This window comes from Dermacentor andersoni, chromosome 11, assembly GCF_023375885.2.
Source record: "Dermacentor andersoni chromosome 11, qqDerAnde1_hic_scaffold, whole genome shotgun sequence".
NCBI classification, from domain to species: domain Eukaryota; kingdom Metazoa; phylum Arthropoda; class Arachnida; order Ixodida; family Ixodidae; genus Dermacentor; species Dermacentor andersoni.
Genome location: NC_092824.1, coordinates 25,555,563 through 25,572,663, shown reverse-complemented (window position 1 = coordinate 25,572,663; position 17,101 = coordinate 25,555,563). Strand labels below are relative to the sequence as shown.

The window sequence follows — 17,101 nt, the reverse complement described above, 5'->3', positions numbered from 1 at the left end:
GATCAATGCTTGCTAGCCGAGTTGCTATCCACAAAACATGCCGATGGGCGCGCGACAAATCTAGGAAGTCCAACTCACCGCGACCGGATAGCGAGCGAATATGTTCGCCCCATGCTGGATCCCAACGCCTGGTCGTTCGCGTGTACGGTCATGCCAACGGTGGCGCGTTCGAAGGCGGCCACGCGAGGCGGTCTCGCAGAAGCATGGACTGGCGCACGCGCGGCACGCCACGTCCGCACTGCTTGCTGTCCCGAGCCAAAGAGTGAGCGCCTTGTCTTTCGGCGCCCAAGTAACCCCGTCTGTCGGCGGCGTTAGCAGCGCAACACTCGCGCCATCTCTCGTACTGCGCCTCAACCACTCCGACCGCCGCGGGCGCCAGGCCACGCGAGCCGTGCGGGAAAACAACATATCAGGGGACGCTTGAGAGTCGCGCATCCCCACAAAGTCTAAAGTGCTATTTGGCAGCTTCAGGTTACGTTTCTACATGTTCAAAATAGGCATATGAACATAATTTTATGCTCAACTGACATAGTTATTATTTTTTTTCATGTGGTCAACAGCTCCAGTTTCGCTGTTCTCCGACATATGTACCTGCAGAGAGGTTGAAAATTGAGCTTGTCAGTGCGTTGAAACTTTCGGAAGAGCGCTAAATGATGGGGAAAAGACAACAAATGCATCTATGTGTTATCCGTGTCCACTCCTTTAACGCTCCTTGAAAAGTTTCGTGCATTATGTAATATATTCAGTAAAGGTAAAGAAGTAAGCGGCATCGCGATTATGTCTGAATTAGAACAAATTTGGCATAGCATTTGTTTCATCCATCCGCCTGGTTAAGCTCGAAGCTAAAGTGCTTCTCGAAATGAGCCTGCAAATGCGAAAAATTAGACCATTCATTTGCATAAGCAAGCAAACTTCAACATTTGCACACGCGCTCAAGCATGCGAATGCAGAAACGTCTAATCATACACGTTCACTTAACTACTTGCGCAAAAATTTGTGTACTCGTGCACGGAGCAAACATGCATACAGGTGCACCAATAAGAAAGTTTACAACACACGCACGTGAATGCACACGCATGCACATATCTATATATGTAACTACAGTGCCCTCTAGGGGCATTGTAGGGGGTTTTACTATACAAAAAAAGTCATAATACAAAGAAATTATAAAATACATTATGCAGTAAAAGTGAAAAATTTAACAGCATATGCTAGATGGTACAAGATACATTGCAAGACAATTGCCCTTGACATCAAGAGCCGTGGTGAAAAAGGCCGTGTCTGCTGTGCCCGGGGCACAGCAAACGAAAGGTGCCCGAAATGTCTACGTTCGCCCATGACGTCACGTCCGCTATAACCCATGATGTCACATCCGCTCATTTCCATGGCGGCCGTCTTAAGGAGCCGGCTGCGCTGCGAAACGGTCCGTATTCCGTGCCCACTTAGAGCGTGAGTAATTCATATTTCCACGCTATATGCGTGTAATAAAGGATTGGGGCTGTGAGCAGTTTGATGCGTTACCATTAAGTACCTTGTGCGCATATTTTGCCTCCTGGCCGCGTCAAATTGCAGCCGTCATGTGGAATGGGCCGTGGCATATTATATGGAGCTGCTCATGTGAGTGGTATTGCCTCCGTCAGGATCGTCAGTGCGTGCACAGAACCATTTAGTAGTCTGGTTCAGGGAGGATGCGCGAAAGAACGAGGACGTAAGAAAACACTGGCATGACGAGCTGTTCCGTCAGATCGCGTTACATCGCGCTTTTTTTCTAGGACCATCTCGCTCGAGCGAGAGGTTCTTAGAACAGCATTACTACTGCTTTTTTACAGCTTTGCTGCGGCTCATTTAATCGTCACCTGCATTCTTTTAATAATACAAATGACATCGCTGCGCGGAAGAGCGTCTCTTGAAGTTTCCAAACAAGAGCCAATGCCGCCGTGCCTGCTGCATACACGCTTGCCTTTCCTAACGCAGTTAAGACGCGGCACTAGCTCTGCTACTGCGTGATACAGGGTCACTGTGATAAGAAAATTAAAAAAGAACAAACGAAATTAAGGCAGAAAATGTCAAACGTTGCCAAGCGCGATAGAACGGACCTGCCTCGCTAGATGAGTTGAAGAAATCTGGGTCCTGAAGTCAGCTTCGCCGCAGTAGACTAGTGTTACGCGCTGAAGCATGTCAGAACTGAAGAGTGATCGCTTTCACCGACATAAATAATATGTGTTCCTTAATGATGTACGCATGCACCTGTCGTCTCCTGTTACATTACGCGCGCCGAGGCGCCTAAGTGTACTGGCCGGCCTTCAGCGCTATTTCGGACGTGGCTGTGATGCTTTGAACCGTTGGTTTGTCGACCTCGTAAGCCAGTTAATGTTTACACGGCCATTTTTTTCTGAGCTGTTGATTTCTTCCATAACAGCTACGTAATTTCGTAGTTTCCTGTTCAACTGCTTTGGTCATATGCGAGTCAAGGTTGTTCTCTTTAGCCGAGCGCAGTTTTCGAAAGCGAAACGACGCTTTTGCATCAGCATATAGTGCCGTCGCCCATTTACAACACAGTCAATCAATGTAATTTTGTATGTCACTGGGAAACCGCCAAACGCAGGGAACTCACTCGCATGCGGGGAACTGAATAACTAACCACGGCATTACCGTGCCTCTTGGAAAGCTGCTTTGCATCAAAGGCCGGGTACCCTTGCTATGATTCACCGCAAAATATTTTGTATGTCTGACCGCTTAACATATTTGTATTGCGGTGAAGCTAACCTTACGGAACCGAATTTCGCAACGCTTTTTAGACTCCTGCATCTCTACCAGCCACTGCCAAACGCTGGTCGGTACGTCTCTTGGCAAAGGTCCAGGTAAATCTCCCCTGTTGGGAGTTGGGGGCACTCACGTATATGAAAACTGCCAAGGAAAGCAGTTGTCCTGATGAAGGCATGCTCCCGTGTCGAAACATTTGCACCAGCCTGTTCGACCACCGTTATCACCGCAACATAGTTGTGTGTTGCGGTGAAGCATGCCGATATTGGGAAAGATTTACGTGAATCTGGAATGTATGGTTTCTGTCAGCGACGAACCTAATGTTCTACTCTCATCAAAGCAGATTCTCGTGGCAGGATGCATGATGTCTTGAGAACTTTTGTTGGCTAAAGCCATACGTGCCAGGTTAGCTCTTGTCACAATAATACGATTTACCGCAATACACAAGAGGCCCCGCTGTAGGACACGCCCGCCGTAGTTAGCCAAAACCTTATGTGATGGTTCACTGCAAAACACCTCCTGTATTGCGGTGAATCGTAATAAAGCACATTTGTCTGTTTAGAATGTAAAGACCCTTGCCCTTCGCTTTTGTAATAATATGACTCAGTTTAATGAGAACATGTATTCACTGCTAAAAACATCCACATTGAAATGGAGATATGAACACTGTTGGCAGCTTGTGTGATGTTTTATCCCTTTACTTTTTTGTGTACCTGTCACGCTGCCATTATTAAATTTTCCTGTACTTCGTTAGGTGCTGACGTACATAACATTACATCACAAAGAGCCACTGTGTAATTAGTGTTCAAGGACCAGTGTGATGGCTTTACTCAAGAAAGGTTTGGGTTATGTTGTTGTGAAGGTTTTTTTTTAGAGGTAGCTTTCTGAGAAGAAATCAGATGTCAGGAAATAGATCTCATTGGCACAGTAATCTTGGCTGCCTTTTGCTCAAACGTGCCCTAGACATAATTGAGTGATTTGCACTTGCAACTGGACAGCAGCCGTAGCTTGGGAGACCAGTGATATGGCATATTTTATCAAACTAGGTGACACATAGCATTACCAGTCGGAATAGAGACCTGTTTAAATGTTTGTCACCTTTAACACCTAGAGTTTCGACCATGAATTCAGAAAAATCTGTAGCACATTTAGAACTTAGATTTTAAATGCTGTATAAGTTGGCTTCTTGTTCACTGCAGCTGTGCTCGGCTTCTGTCCAAACGGGAGAGCACTTCTGCACAGCTTATTAGGGAATATTCTTATTTACATACCTTCTTTTTATTTATCTCGCCTACAATCACAATCAAATGTTTATGGCACATGAATGTGCTGTGCATGAATCTAACTTACAATGCCATGTTCAACAGCGCAGTGCATGTAGCTTGTGTTGGTTCATTCAAGCTAAGCATTGCTACAGCCTTTAACTGTAGGTATCATGGTATGAGAGCAGAGAAATGGATATGCAAAGACAGTTGGGCACATTGAGACATCATCTTTGTTGTGTGTGAAAAGGTGACAGATACACAATATGGGGAGAACGCATGCACTTTCATATTTTCTCGCGCGCACAAAAAAAAGCTGGAGGAATAAGGTTTCTTCACTGTGCCATAGAAACTATATGTTTGCTCTCAAGGGTAATTCTGATTCATTGGATATGTTCCTGTGCTGTGTTTATTTTCTTGAGTGTGCACGTTAATGTTTCAAACTCGTTTTTATTTTCACAGACTGAACATCCCACGTCTTGGTTTGACTTCCTGGTACAGGATACTTGCACTTAGCATGGAGTGATGAAGCAAAGTAGTGTACTTTTATTAAATGTGCAGATTTTAGCAGTATAACAGCAGTTCATTAAATAAACATGTGTGCTGAAAATAAAGTGTTCTTACCCACATTCCTCGTTGTCTATTTATTTATTAATACTGTCAACCCTCATAGAGGGTCATAACAGAGAGGACAATACAATTACATAAATCAAATATGGACAATGTCAATGTACGTAAAGTTGCTTAACACTTGTCAATTCACAGTTAATAAGATGTTCACTTGAATGCTGTTCAGCACACTTCTGACATTTATCAAAATACGTACAATGAATATCAAGTCGCACATATCACTTGGCACTTCAAAACTAAATCGAAAACTCCCATAAATATGCCTCAGCAGCATTTTCAAAGTCGGTGACATCATTTAAGCTAACAATAGCGTTTGGCAATTGGTTCCACATTTCTATCGCATCCAGGAAAAATGAGTATCGATATGTATCACTGTTGGTGTGGTCCGGCTTTATGACGTAGTCGTGGTTAGTTCGCGGGTATCTTTTGCCTGGAGCATGTAGATATTTGAGCTTATCAATCTTAAGTTGATCCTGCATTATTTGATAAAGCACCTTCAGCCTATATTTTTTCCTACGTACCTCAAGAAGATCGAAGTTTCAACGCTGTAACATAGGCGTGACCGATTCCTTCCTTCGGTATGTCGAACAAATAAAACGCGCCGCCAGACTCTTTCCAACTTCCTCTTAAGCGTCACTTGATGGGGACTCCAAACAACGGCTGAATATTCCAGTATCATCCTAATGAAGGCGGTGTATGCAATAAGTTTTACATTACGCGATGCACGTTCCAGTTTTTTTTTTCTAAGAAAATATAACTTTTGATAGGCAGTCATGCAGACGTTATCTATATGTTGGTTCCATGTCAATTTTGCTCATATTCCTGTATTCTCTTCAGAACTGATCATGATAAGGGCTCATGAGCATGTTAAAGAACAGCCTTCAATGTCTGTCTTAGTAAAAGTGTGAAAGAACCAGGTTTGTGCATGAAAAGTTTTCCTGAGGGTGTGTGCCTTGAAGCCCGTAGTGGTAATCACAGGAAACGGGGGTGGATCCAGAGTAGCACCAAAGGGCAAGCCTTCATCGAAACAAATATGGAGGGAAGTGACTGCATGCTCAAACTTGTCAGCTTACAAGTTTGCCAAGACCAAGTGATATCAGAAGTTGATGAAGCCTACATGGTTAATGTATAACCGCTTAGGGCAAAATTATTTAGATACTTTTTATGAGGACTACATATTTACTGGAAATCTCAAAATAATTATGTTAGTGCAGAATACCTTCCACTAGTTGTGACGTCCTCGAAAGAATGAAAATGTTTGAGTTGTACTTGTGTGGTGCATGAAGTTACTTTAAAAAAAAACAACTCAGCAATGGAAACAAAATGCAGAGTAGTATTCGAAATAAATTGCCACCTCTTTAGGGCTAGATGAATTCAAATAATAATAATAAGCAAATGAAGATCGGGCATACAAGATAGATGTTTCAGCTCCCACTTGAAAGCCTTGTTCACAAAGATTGTGAACAAAGCTCCAGTTGAACCAGTTCTTATTTTTCATTTTTATGGCTGGCATCTAATTTTAAACTACTTACCGTGCCTCTTTTGACCAAACCAGACAGGCTGCCATCAAACTCTTCACTACTTCAATGCAAATAATTGGAGGTTGGCAAATACATTTTTCTAATAGGAATAGTAGGTAACGAATAGTCAAACACTGATGCATACAGTTACAGCAGGCATATTTACCTTGGAATTAAGCACCATGCTTATATTGTCTAGTAAAAAAAGGACAGCTATCAAGGAAGATTAGGATTATTTTTAAGCAAAAGTAATTATACCTCATATACTTGAAGCAGATGTAGTGCTTCTGAAGAATCACGTCCAAACTGCACACACTAAAACATTAAGCTGGGATATTCAAAAGGACAAGTACATGTTTTGCTCGCCAAGTGACTTTTAGTGTGCTCAATTATGCAAAGTGTGCTATTATATGATTAATGTAATTTGCTAATGTAAAGAAAGAAGAAGCCAGGATCTCTTGCTTCATATATATGCGCTGAATCAAGAAGGTAATTAAGGAAGAAGAACACCAGAAATAAACACGAATATTTGTGTGCTTTCTGGCATAAAATAATTATCATGTAAGCCACATAACATGCTTTCCAAAGCATCCCCTACCTTAACTTACAGCTGCATCACGTGAGGGCACTTTCTAAGAACACACATGCTTCATGATCATTCACTGTGTTAGTGACTCCCACTGAAGTAGACTGAGAACATATCTGGGCATTGCATTCAATAGCTGATGTAAAGTGAAAAGACTGCTGCTTGTAGGTATGAATGAACCAAGTGAATAAGAAATATAGGTTCTCAAACTTCTAGTAGTAAGTGTGGCAGCACTTAAAAAAAACATATTACAACTAAAAATTGCAACACATGATGAAATAACTGAAATAGCTAGGGAGAGTTTAATAGACCAATAAACAGGAAACTGCAAATTCCCAACATTTGTGAATACTTTTCTTCACATGTACTCACCTCATAAGTATGACTTCCCTTAATGCTCGAACCTCTGCCTTAATTTCATAATTCCCCATTCTGACTGCTTCGCTCATGCTGATTGACATCTAGCACAAAGGTTGACGAAAGTAGCTGAGCATGTGCATGTGTTGTGAGGCAAGCTGCCCACATCTGGTAGCCGCATGCCAATTTCTCAGAGTAGATGAAAGGGAAGCCTTGAGGGTAAACCATAGAGAAGACGGACACCTTGGTTCAATGATAACTGAAAACACCAACATGGAAAATTTGGACAGCCCACAGAATCAGCAGAATTGACATAGTCTGGAAAAACTGAAAAGATGCATTATGATATTCATGTTACACAGGTTCCAGTCAAGTTGAAGATTTTCACTGTCTAATAAACTTATAAGACAATACATGACCAGCAATACTGTATGGAACCTAAACAAGTTTAATAAAGTCACCTAGAATTCAGGATGGAGAAGTGACTGAATTGAGGATGCTAAAATGGATGAGGTGGAGGCAGATTGTGAAGGCAGGTCTTAAAAAATTAACATTCAACACACACTTAAGTTGGCAAAGATTGGACTCAATGTTCACGAAGAAATTGACTAAGTTAATTTATTGGTATACGTACATGAGAGAGCAGCAACAATACAGCAGAGATAACTGTCATGCAAGAGGAAAGGACGTCAGTCTAAAAATTAACATTTGATCAGAAAAATGGTTATGCATGGGCTCAGGCTCATGTACAATTCTGTATGGTATGCATGATGTCAGAGCTGCATAGCATAAGGAACTGTGACCTTAGATGCCTCGATTATGAAATGATGTGGGCCAAGAGTGGAACAAGGATAGCATCAAAAGGGGGCCTCCTCCAAAAGGAGAACCGTAGGGAAACGGGGTGAGAGAGGTTTCCTACACAACAGATACAGAGTCATATGAGTCATAGTCATAGAAACCATGACCCAAGGAGCTGCACAACAAGGTATATAAATTCAAATCTCTATACAGTTAAACCTCAGTATAACGAAATTCTCGACATAACGGAGAATTTAACTTTTCATAACCTCTTCTCCATAGAACACCATGCATCTAGAGCCTCAATATAAAGAAGTGTGTTTGTGTGCAATTTCAATATAACGAAATTTCGCTTCTGCTGCAGAGGAGTGCCATTTGAGACAATCAATGGTAACTTCCGCGGACGCAGATAGTCAAATGACTGAATTATAAGCGGCTCCTTGCAAACGCACCTCTCAAACTGCGTGCAGCGCGACAAGAACAATAGCTTGGAGCCGCATCATGTTCCGTATAAATTAAGTCCAAGTGCGATCAGATCCTATCGCGCCCCGCGCACTTGTGCTTTAGGTGCGAGGGTGAGACAAGAAAGATGGTGGCTTCATAAGTGCGGCCTTCCCCGCGAGCAATGGCAAAGTGGGGAAGGAAAGCGAGCTCGCGATAACGCGATCAAGCGCGCGCGAGGGGGCGGAGGGGGGGGGGGGGGGTAAGTTGGCGCGCGTCTCGGCCATGACTGGCCGAGACGCGGCTGAGCGCATACGCAGCCGCGCACGCTGCTCTAGAGGTAATCTGCTGCGTGTGGAAAGAGCGGGCATGCCATGAAGGCGTGGCACCATGTAAGCTGTTTTCCCGCACGTTTAGTATTGAAGGTTGCGCAATCTCGAGTTTTGACGATCCGTTGGAACGAGAAGCAGACGAAGCATTCGCTTCCAGCTGCCGGCGCTTTTCATGATAGCGTCGTCGCAGTGCGACCGGGCGACGCTTTGGGGGCGGAGTGCACGCGAAAGCATGGCGTCACTCAATTCGTACCGCTGATGTAAAGATATCAACGTGGCATATGAAACCGTATCATTCATCGCTGACTCCTATATTCGTCAAAATAAAATGTTTCCTAATTCAAACTTGCTTTTTTTTATTGCCCAATAATTCGGAAAATTGCATGGCCCCTTTCCGTGCAACAAAAACGATCGGCGACTGTACTCATTTGCATAACAGATCGAATTTCGATACAAGGAAATTTCTATATAACGAAGCGAATTGCCGATTTTACTTCTTTGTTATATCAAGGTCAGTGGCGTAGCTAGGTCGTCTGGCACGCGGGGCCCATAGGTCTTCTGTCACCCCCCCCCCCCCCCGGCTGTAGTCGAGGAAGGCGAGGACATCAACAAGTTCCTGGTGTCTTCAGACGTATATGACCCCCCCCCCCCCCCTCTGGCCCCTTGCACCCGGGGCCCGCGGCCCCCCGGCCCCCCCTGTTGCTACGCCACTGATCAAGGTTTAAGTGTATAGAGAAATTTCCTGTTCTCTACACGGGGGTGGCAATGTGGGCTTGTTCGTTGATCATCATGGAACGGCATGTAGTGTAGCGCAGCAAAAACAAGAACACAAGAAGAAATGAAACACAGACACAAGCGCCTAATTATGTCTGTGTTTTCCTTTTTCCTGTGTCCTTGTTTTCGTTGCATTACACTACATGACATTCAATACTTTCACTGTCACATTCATGAGCACTGAAAACCTAGAATCAACTAATATCTTGCCTGATTTGCCATAATTAAAAAGAAAAATGTGGGTATAGTAGGTCTAATTGAGTTCTGGGGATTTTAGTATCACTGACATATAGCTTTTTGGAATGTTTAATCGTTTCTTCTGTTAAGGCAGAGGACATGCTCAACTGCTACAATAAGGGTGAACGTAGGCAAAAACGACATTTTTGGCCCTTGCATCAATTTTATGGCATGTTGCGTGATCTAATCAAGTGGTTTCAATTTGACGAAGTTCTCGATTTAACAAAATAAAACCTCACAACCCAATAGAATTTATTAACTAGACTTACTGTACTTTATAACCAAAGTACTGTATAACTATAAGCAGCTACAGCCGCCATGAGTGGCGAGCAGAATTGAAATGAAAATGCTTTAGTCGAAACACGCTGAGCACTGCTGCTAAAGTATGCGCCGCATGCATTGGGCAACTGTGGGAACCGCGGTGCCACACACAGTTATTCAAAGCAGCACATAAAAGTGCTGTGGACTCAAATTGGTTAGTAAATGCATTCGGAACCAGTCTTTCGATTACTCAATTAATATATCAGCCACACACTCGCATAGCACGGCCACGTGGCAAACGCGGCCATGCGGATGCTTCACTATGCGCGGATCGGCTTGTTGCAATATTGGGGCACTCTATGGGTGCATGTTTAGAGCACAACGTTTTTTGCCTATCGTGTGATCGTTGCGGGTGCTCCATGGCTGAGTGTATTGCATGGTACAGAATTGGCCCCAGTACCAAAAGTACACAGGTAGGGCGGTCCGTGCAGATGAAGCGTGAACGCGAGCTCAACATAACCACGTCGTCATTATTCTGTAGCGATTATTTATGCGAAAGCGTCAAATGGCCCATTGAGCAAAAAAGCCGGCGTCTGTCGTCTTAGCGAAACAGCGCCTCAAATCCCATTAGCTGCGACCACGTCACGAGCGCGCCTCGACGAAACAGAGCGGGTGAAAGGGTACAACTGCTGTCGCTATAGTGCACCAGGTGTTGCATGAGGGGAGAGGGCATCGCCGCGATGCCCATCATCCTTGCTCTCGCAAGCCGCCACCCGGTCCGTATCTCCCCCCTCCACTGGGCTTAGCTGCTGCGCGTGCCTGCCGGCCTTGGTGGCCACTGCTGTTTCCTGGTCTCTGGTCGTGCAGCACGTCGGTGGCATGCGGTGTTGGCACTGCAGGCTGCTGCTGCTTGCTATCTCGGGCCCAATGTAGCTCTAGGGTGCATCACTTGCAGCGTAAAACTCGAAGGACTGCTCAGTGGCGTTCCATTGGGCATTTATGCTTTCGCAATCACAACTCAGATAAGACATGCTTAGCTGTCCTCATATGTTTTTCTTTAGTTGCCAAGTGGACGCATCGTTGTTCACCATTCACAGTCTTCAATCTGTCGTCATCATTGCATTGTCATTTCAAATTAGTTGTAATATCACGCCGTTGGATGCTGCCGCCTTCACGCTGTGTAGTAGATACGCAGTCATTGCCATGCATGCACTCATCATTCCAAAGTCGTTATGCCTCAATCGTGATGACTCTAGAATTGACCCATCGTCGATCATGCCATCGTTGTCACCATCAGCATTATACTGTTGTCGGCATTCGACAGATGCATTACACAGATTAGCATTACCTTTTCAGCTTAGAAGAACTTGTTGTTGGGCGAGTTGGTAGATATTAGCGAACATTGTTTAACTGCGTGAACAAACGAACCACAAAGACAGCTTCTAGGACAGAATGCACGTGGTGATCTGCCGCAGTAATATTATGAGAGACACTTGGGCGGAACAATTGCTGGCCTCAATCGCCAAGCCTCCCTAACATCATTTATTTCAATCTCCATAATAATCCTAAATTGTGTCACAAAACTTCTATAACAAATGTCAACATGGTTGCCATAAGACCTTGTCTCTCATGAAAAACATAACTATATTGTCATGTTCACTAACTTGATCTCCTCCATTGAACTTAGTTCTTGCGTTGAATGGATGCTTCTAGCGTTTTAAATTCTACTACTTTGTGCCACTGCCTCCTTCTCCTGAATAAGCTAACTTAATATTGATCCACATGCAATTACTAAAATTCACTGAATGCTTTCTTCATGACTAAACACAATTTGTATGTTAACAACTCCAATTCACAAATCTGTCTTTTGTCACTTCTGGCATGCCACAATGCTGAGTGTCTAGGCCCTTGATTTTTCTCATTTTAGATCTCGCAAAGAACTTAACGTAGAAAACTAAACTTTCTGTTGATGACTGTGTGTTTTGTCGTGAAACAACCGAACTCTGGCAGGTCCGTTTCTGTTCAAACAGACTAAACAAATGGCCCACTGAGTAAAAAAGCCAGCGTCTGTCGTCTCAGCGAAATGGAACCTCAAATCCCATTGGTTGTGACCACATTGCGAGCGTGCCTCTAGGGAGCAGAGCGAGTGAAAGGGTACGTCTGCCATCACTCTAGTGCGCCAGGTGTTGCGTGAGGGGAGAGGGCGCCGCCGCAATGCCACATCATCCTTGCTCTCGCAAGCCGGTGTCCAGTCCATATCTCCCCCACCCCCCCCCACTTGCTTAGCTGCTGCACGTGCCCAGTGGGGCAATGTCTCCACTAATGTCTCTTCGGAGTGCCATCACTAGTTTAAAACCTAATATCAGTACCCTAGCAAAAGAAAACTGATAGAAATTTCTACAAGTCTCTTAGGAATATGTATAGGTTGTATGGGTCCTTCTAAGAGTGATATATATTCCTACCTGACCCATAGAACTCTTTACCAGACTGGCAGGCAGCAGATAGATCTCACTGTGCTGCCTACAAGACCAAATAGCATGATGTATCAGTCTTTTAAACCCAGGTATAGATCATCATATGACATACAGGAATCTGATTGAGGCACTGATAAAGCATGTTAGAAATAGCACACAAGCCGGTGCCCACATGCCTGAAGAGACGTTTTTAAAATGAACTGAATATACAACCCTGAATGCATTGCCTGCCATGTGAACAGATTAACAAACACAGTTGGGATATTAGAGTATCAAATAAAAATGAAGTGTGTAAACTGTGCAATTATCAAAACTTTTTACAGCTTGTATGCAGATATATTATCCTAAACATGTTTCAACATAAATTAAAGCACACGTTTTCAAAGCACAGCAGCGTTACTTAGCCTGTGAAACTACATTGGGGAAGTTGCAAGAGAAAAGTATCAGTCCATCTTTGTAGCAGGCGTGCTCCAGTTCTTTTAATACAAAATTACATTTACAAATTTTGCGAGACAGATGTGCAACATTTAATGCATATTCAAAACAGAATTACTGTCATCATCATCATCATCATCATATTTATGTCCACTGCAGGACGAAAGCCTCTCCCTTCGATCTCTAATTACCTCTGTCCTGCGCCAACCGATTGCAACTAGCACCCGCAAATTTCCTAATTTTGGCGCACCACCTAGACTTCTGCCATCCTCTACTGCACTTCCCTTCTCTTGGTACCCATTCTGTCACCCTAATGGTCCAACTGTTATCTAATCTGCGCATTACATGACCTGCCCAGTGCAATTTTTTTCTCTTAATGTCTATTAGAATATCATCTATACCCGTTTGCTCTCTTGTCCAAACTGCTCTCTTTCTGTCTCTTAAAGTTATACTTAGCATTCTTCGTTCCATCACTCTTTGCACGGTCCTTAACTTGTTCTCAAGCTTCTTTGTCAGTCTCCAAATCTCTGCGCCATATGTCAGCACCTGTAAAATGCACTGATTGTATACTTTCCTTTTCAATGATAATGGTAAGCTCCCAGTCAGGAGCTCACAATGTCTGCCGTATGCGATCCAGCCCATTTTTATTCTTCTGTGAATTTCCTTCTCATGGTCAGGGTTTCCTGTGATTAGTTGACCTGGGTAGACGTACACCTTCACAGACTCTAGAGGCTGACTGGCGATCTGGAATTCTTGTTCCTTTGCCCGGTTATTTATCCTTATCTTTGTCTTCTGCATATTAATCTTCAGCCCCACTCTTACACTTTCCCTGTTAAGGTCCTCAATCATTTGTTGTAACTCGTCCGCAGTGTTGCTGAATAGAATAATGTCATCGGCAAACCGAATGTTGCTGAGGTGTTCGCCGTCGATCCCTACTCCTAAACCTTCCCAGTTTAATAGCTTGAATACTTCTTCCAAGCACGCAGTGAATAGCATTGCAGAGATTGTGTCTACTTGTCTGGCTCCTTTCTTCATAGGTATCTTCCCACTGTTGTAATAAAGTTTATTTACAAAAGCAAAACAAAGCACTTTCAAGACTGTGGATACTAACTGTAGCTCTAACATGTCAGGCTGAGTTTGTGAATGCCATAAATTAGACACTAGCAACGTGATTTCATTAAAGCTACTTTCTGGGCTAGTTGGTGCATACTTGATTTGATAATTATGACAACGCTAATGCATCCATCCACAAAGAAACAAGGACAAGACACAAGCAACATGACTACAAACATGACTAGGGTTTATTTTACACTCCATTATCTAAAGAATAAGCAAGCAACTTCAGCCACATTTAAACAAACACATAAGAGGAACAACACAGACTGAAGTACCAACTTCACCATGCCCATTTGTGCTCACAGATGCTGTATAGAACACCAGGTCTAATTGGCACATGCTTTTATAATATTACAACTTCATATGAAGCTATTTTCTCTAGACTATGCACTTTTGCATTCATCCCAAAAGTGTTGTGATATGTGACAGAACACAAGTGAGCTTGAGCAAAAAGAACAAACTGGCATGGCACACTGACAAGAAGCAAGGAAACAGGACAAGCATCGCTATTGGTACAAGATCTACAGCAATATATCAGAACATGACAATACAGCAATATTATTTAAGCAAAAGTGAGTACAGATCTGAGAACTTATTCAAGTAAGAGCATGGATTTACCATTTTTAAAACCACACATTCATGAACAAAAACACCTAAACATCAGTGAACATATTGCAAAATCAGAAGACACAATTCTTCACTGGGTGCTAGTTCAACCACCGCACGTCGAAATGTGTAAAAGTAGTTTAACCTGTGTGGCCTTCAGCACGTGACAGCAAAGAAGACTATCAGAACAGGCTTCATGTATAGTGTTTGGAGTCTTTGATTCAAACCGTAATACACTGTTAAAATAAAATTTCACAGTTTGCTTGTTTCATTCAGAAAAAAGATAGTGTCTTAGTCATGCCGCCACAGTTAACGGATAAACTTGCACCAGCTACATTGAGTCAAAGGAGAAAATAACAAAGTGAGGAAGACAGATGCATGGTGTGAAAATGATGCTGTTGTATCAAGCAGCATAACTGCTCACTTAACATTCAGCTGCTTTCCATGCCTCTGCATACAGACTGAGAAGCTTTACCTCTTCACCATCTGCTAGTGAAGCACTGTTTGTTCACTGTGATCACCCACTCAAGGCAGTCACGTGGTTAAGTAGGGCCCTTCGCTACATGTAAGGACACCGACCTGAAACTGTGCATAAGTCCTGTAAAATATTGTCATGTTTTGGCTACTGCAGCTGTTCATCAGCAGCTGCGTCACTACTGCCAACATGCAGACCATGCAATTCCCAAGCACTTAATTAACAAGCGTACAATAATGAAGAGTGGCAAATTGGGCTAGCTGGTTCATTAGGAAAACAGGAAGCTATCGCAAGAAAAAATAAACGCTCCAGAATTTTGATGGCTCTGGCTTGTTTAATATATTCAAACGTCAAAAAGCTGATTATTACAGAATGCCATAAAGCATGGTGCTTTGTTACCAACTGCTGTTTTTTAAAGCTATAACCTGTTATTACCAGACATTCATGTACCATGGCTGAAGACATATTGTTCATCGTTGCCATGTCTTGAGCACGGGAATTAGTCTCTTTCTTAAAGGTTTCGTATTGTCCATTCAAAAATATTGTTGTCTATTTCTATAAACACATAAAGGCGCATAACTTCGCTGGGTGTTACGTAAACTAGTGGCTCCTCTCTCCTGACGCAGACTGAAAGGTGCTTTGCATGGAGAATTTCAACAGGAAATAGTTTCTTGCATTTCAGAATTATACAAGAATTCGCTCCAGTAAGAATTCTACAAATGAGAGAAAATGCACCTGAGAAGCTGACAAATGCACTGTTTTTAGTCTTTATAGTTCAAGTGTACTGGAGAGAGTGGAATGTTTGTTGGTTGACGACCATTCGGTAATATTCAGTGACACTTGTTGAGTCACAGCCACGGTTGTGGACTACAGCCTGTTTTTCACTTTCATCCAAGTTCAGGCACAGCTTTCCAGTACCTAACGAAACTTTCTGCTGATCAGCTCCCCTCTCCTGCGCACCAAAAAAACTCACTGCTTCTGGTGAAAGATTTAAACTAGCTTTAGCTGCCTGTAACTTACAAGCAAGTACATAACATTCCAATATTTGTAAAGGAACATCATTAGCTCCACTGACCAATTTCACAAGAAGTTCATTTCCGCCTTCAAATACAAATGAACAATGCAACCAATGAGGTCCTAGTTTAGCCGCACTTTTAGGAAGATACAAAGACTGTGCTCTCACAACAAACTCCGAGAGAAGATCAGATGATCTCATTATGGTCATCTGAAGTGACGGTGTCTAGTAGAAGTATATAGACACCCTCCACAAGCAAACTGGAATGTCTGACATACTTATCCGGCAAAAAGCTATGAAGGCATGGTAATGAATAATGAAGAACCCACCACTTCCATTCACTAGCTTTCCAGATTGTGAAGTCTGATAATCTTCGTGGTGTACGTGTGAACCAATTCGGTGGCTTGATTGCCAATAACCTCCTGTTTAAAGAGGCTAAACTTTGTTGTGAACCAATTGAAACATCTTTTCTCTTTTAAACATGATCACATTTTTATTCTTTTTAAGCTGTTGTATGGTGTATATTTGTTCCAACAATCTTTCCTTTCTGAATCCTGGGCTTAATAGTTGATTTATATGTACTGTCTTTTGTGATAATATAAATGCATTATTTCTGACTCATTTTTTGGGCAAAAGAGGAAGCTTGCTTCTCCTTGAAGCACATTACACCTATACAACACAGATAGATACTGATAGACTATAGATCTGGCAAACTAATTTGAATACACTATTACACTAATAAAAAGAATACACTAGTAGACTTGTACAAGCAGAATAGCACAGATAAGTCCAGAATAGAACTAAAAGTAATTTTATCAGTGTATCAGTTGTATTGTTTCATAATGCAATAGAAAAAAACTGATATAATTTTTATTAGGTTGCCCTATCAGATTTGTTTTCTAGTGATCTTTCAGTGTAAATGCATATCAACTTTTTGACTAATGCTAATAACTGAACACATGGCTTTTTGTGCTGCAATTTTTCTTGGACTCCTGCTTCCCTTAAACTTATACTGTATA

General features: G+C 42.7%; 1 long non-coding RNA gene across 1 annotated transcript; it reads left to right on the top strand.

The window, feature by feature from the left end:
• Positions 1-1,379: 1,379 nt before the first annotated feature.
• Positions 1,380-4,654, top strand: LOC140214199 (uncharacterized). Its single transcript, XR_011891120.1, has 2 exons — positions 1,380-1,449; positions 4,488-4,654. It is a non-coding gene; the product is annotated as an uncharacterized lncRNA (long non-coding RNA).
• The last annotated feature ends 12,447 nt before the right edge of the window (positions 4,655-17,101 follow it).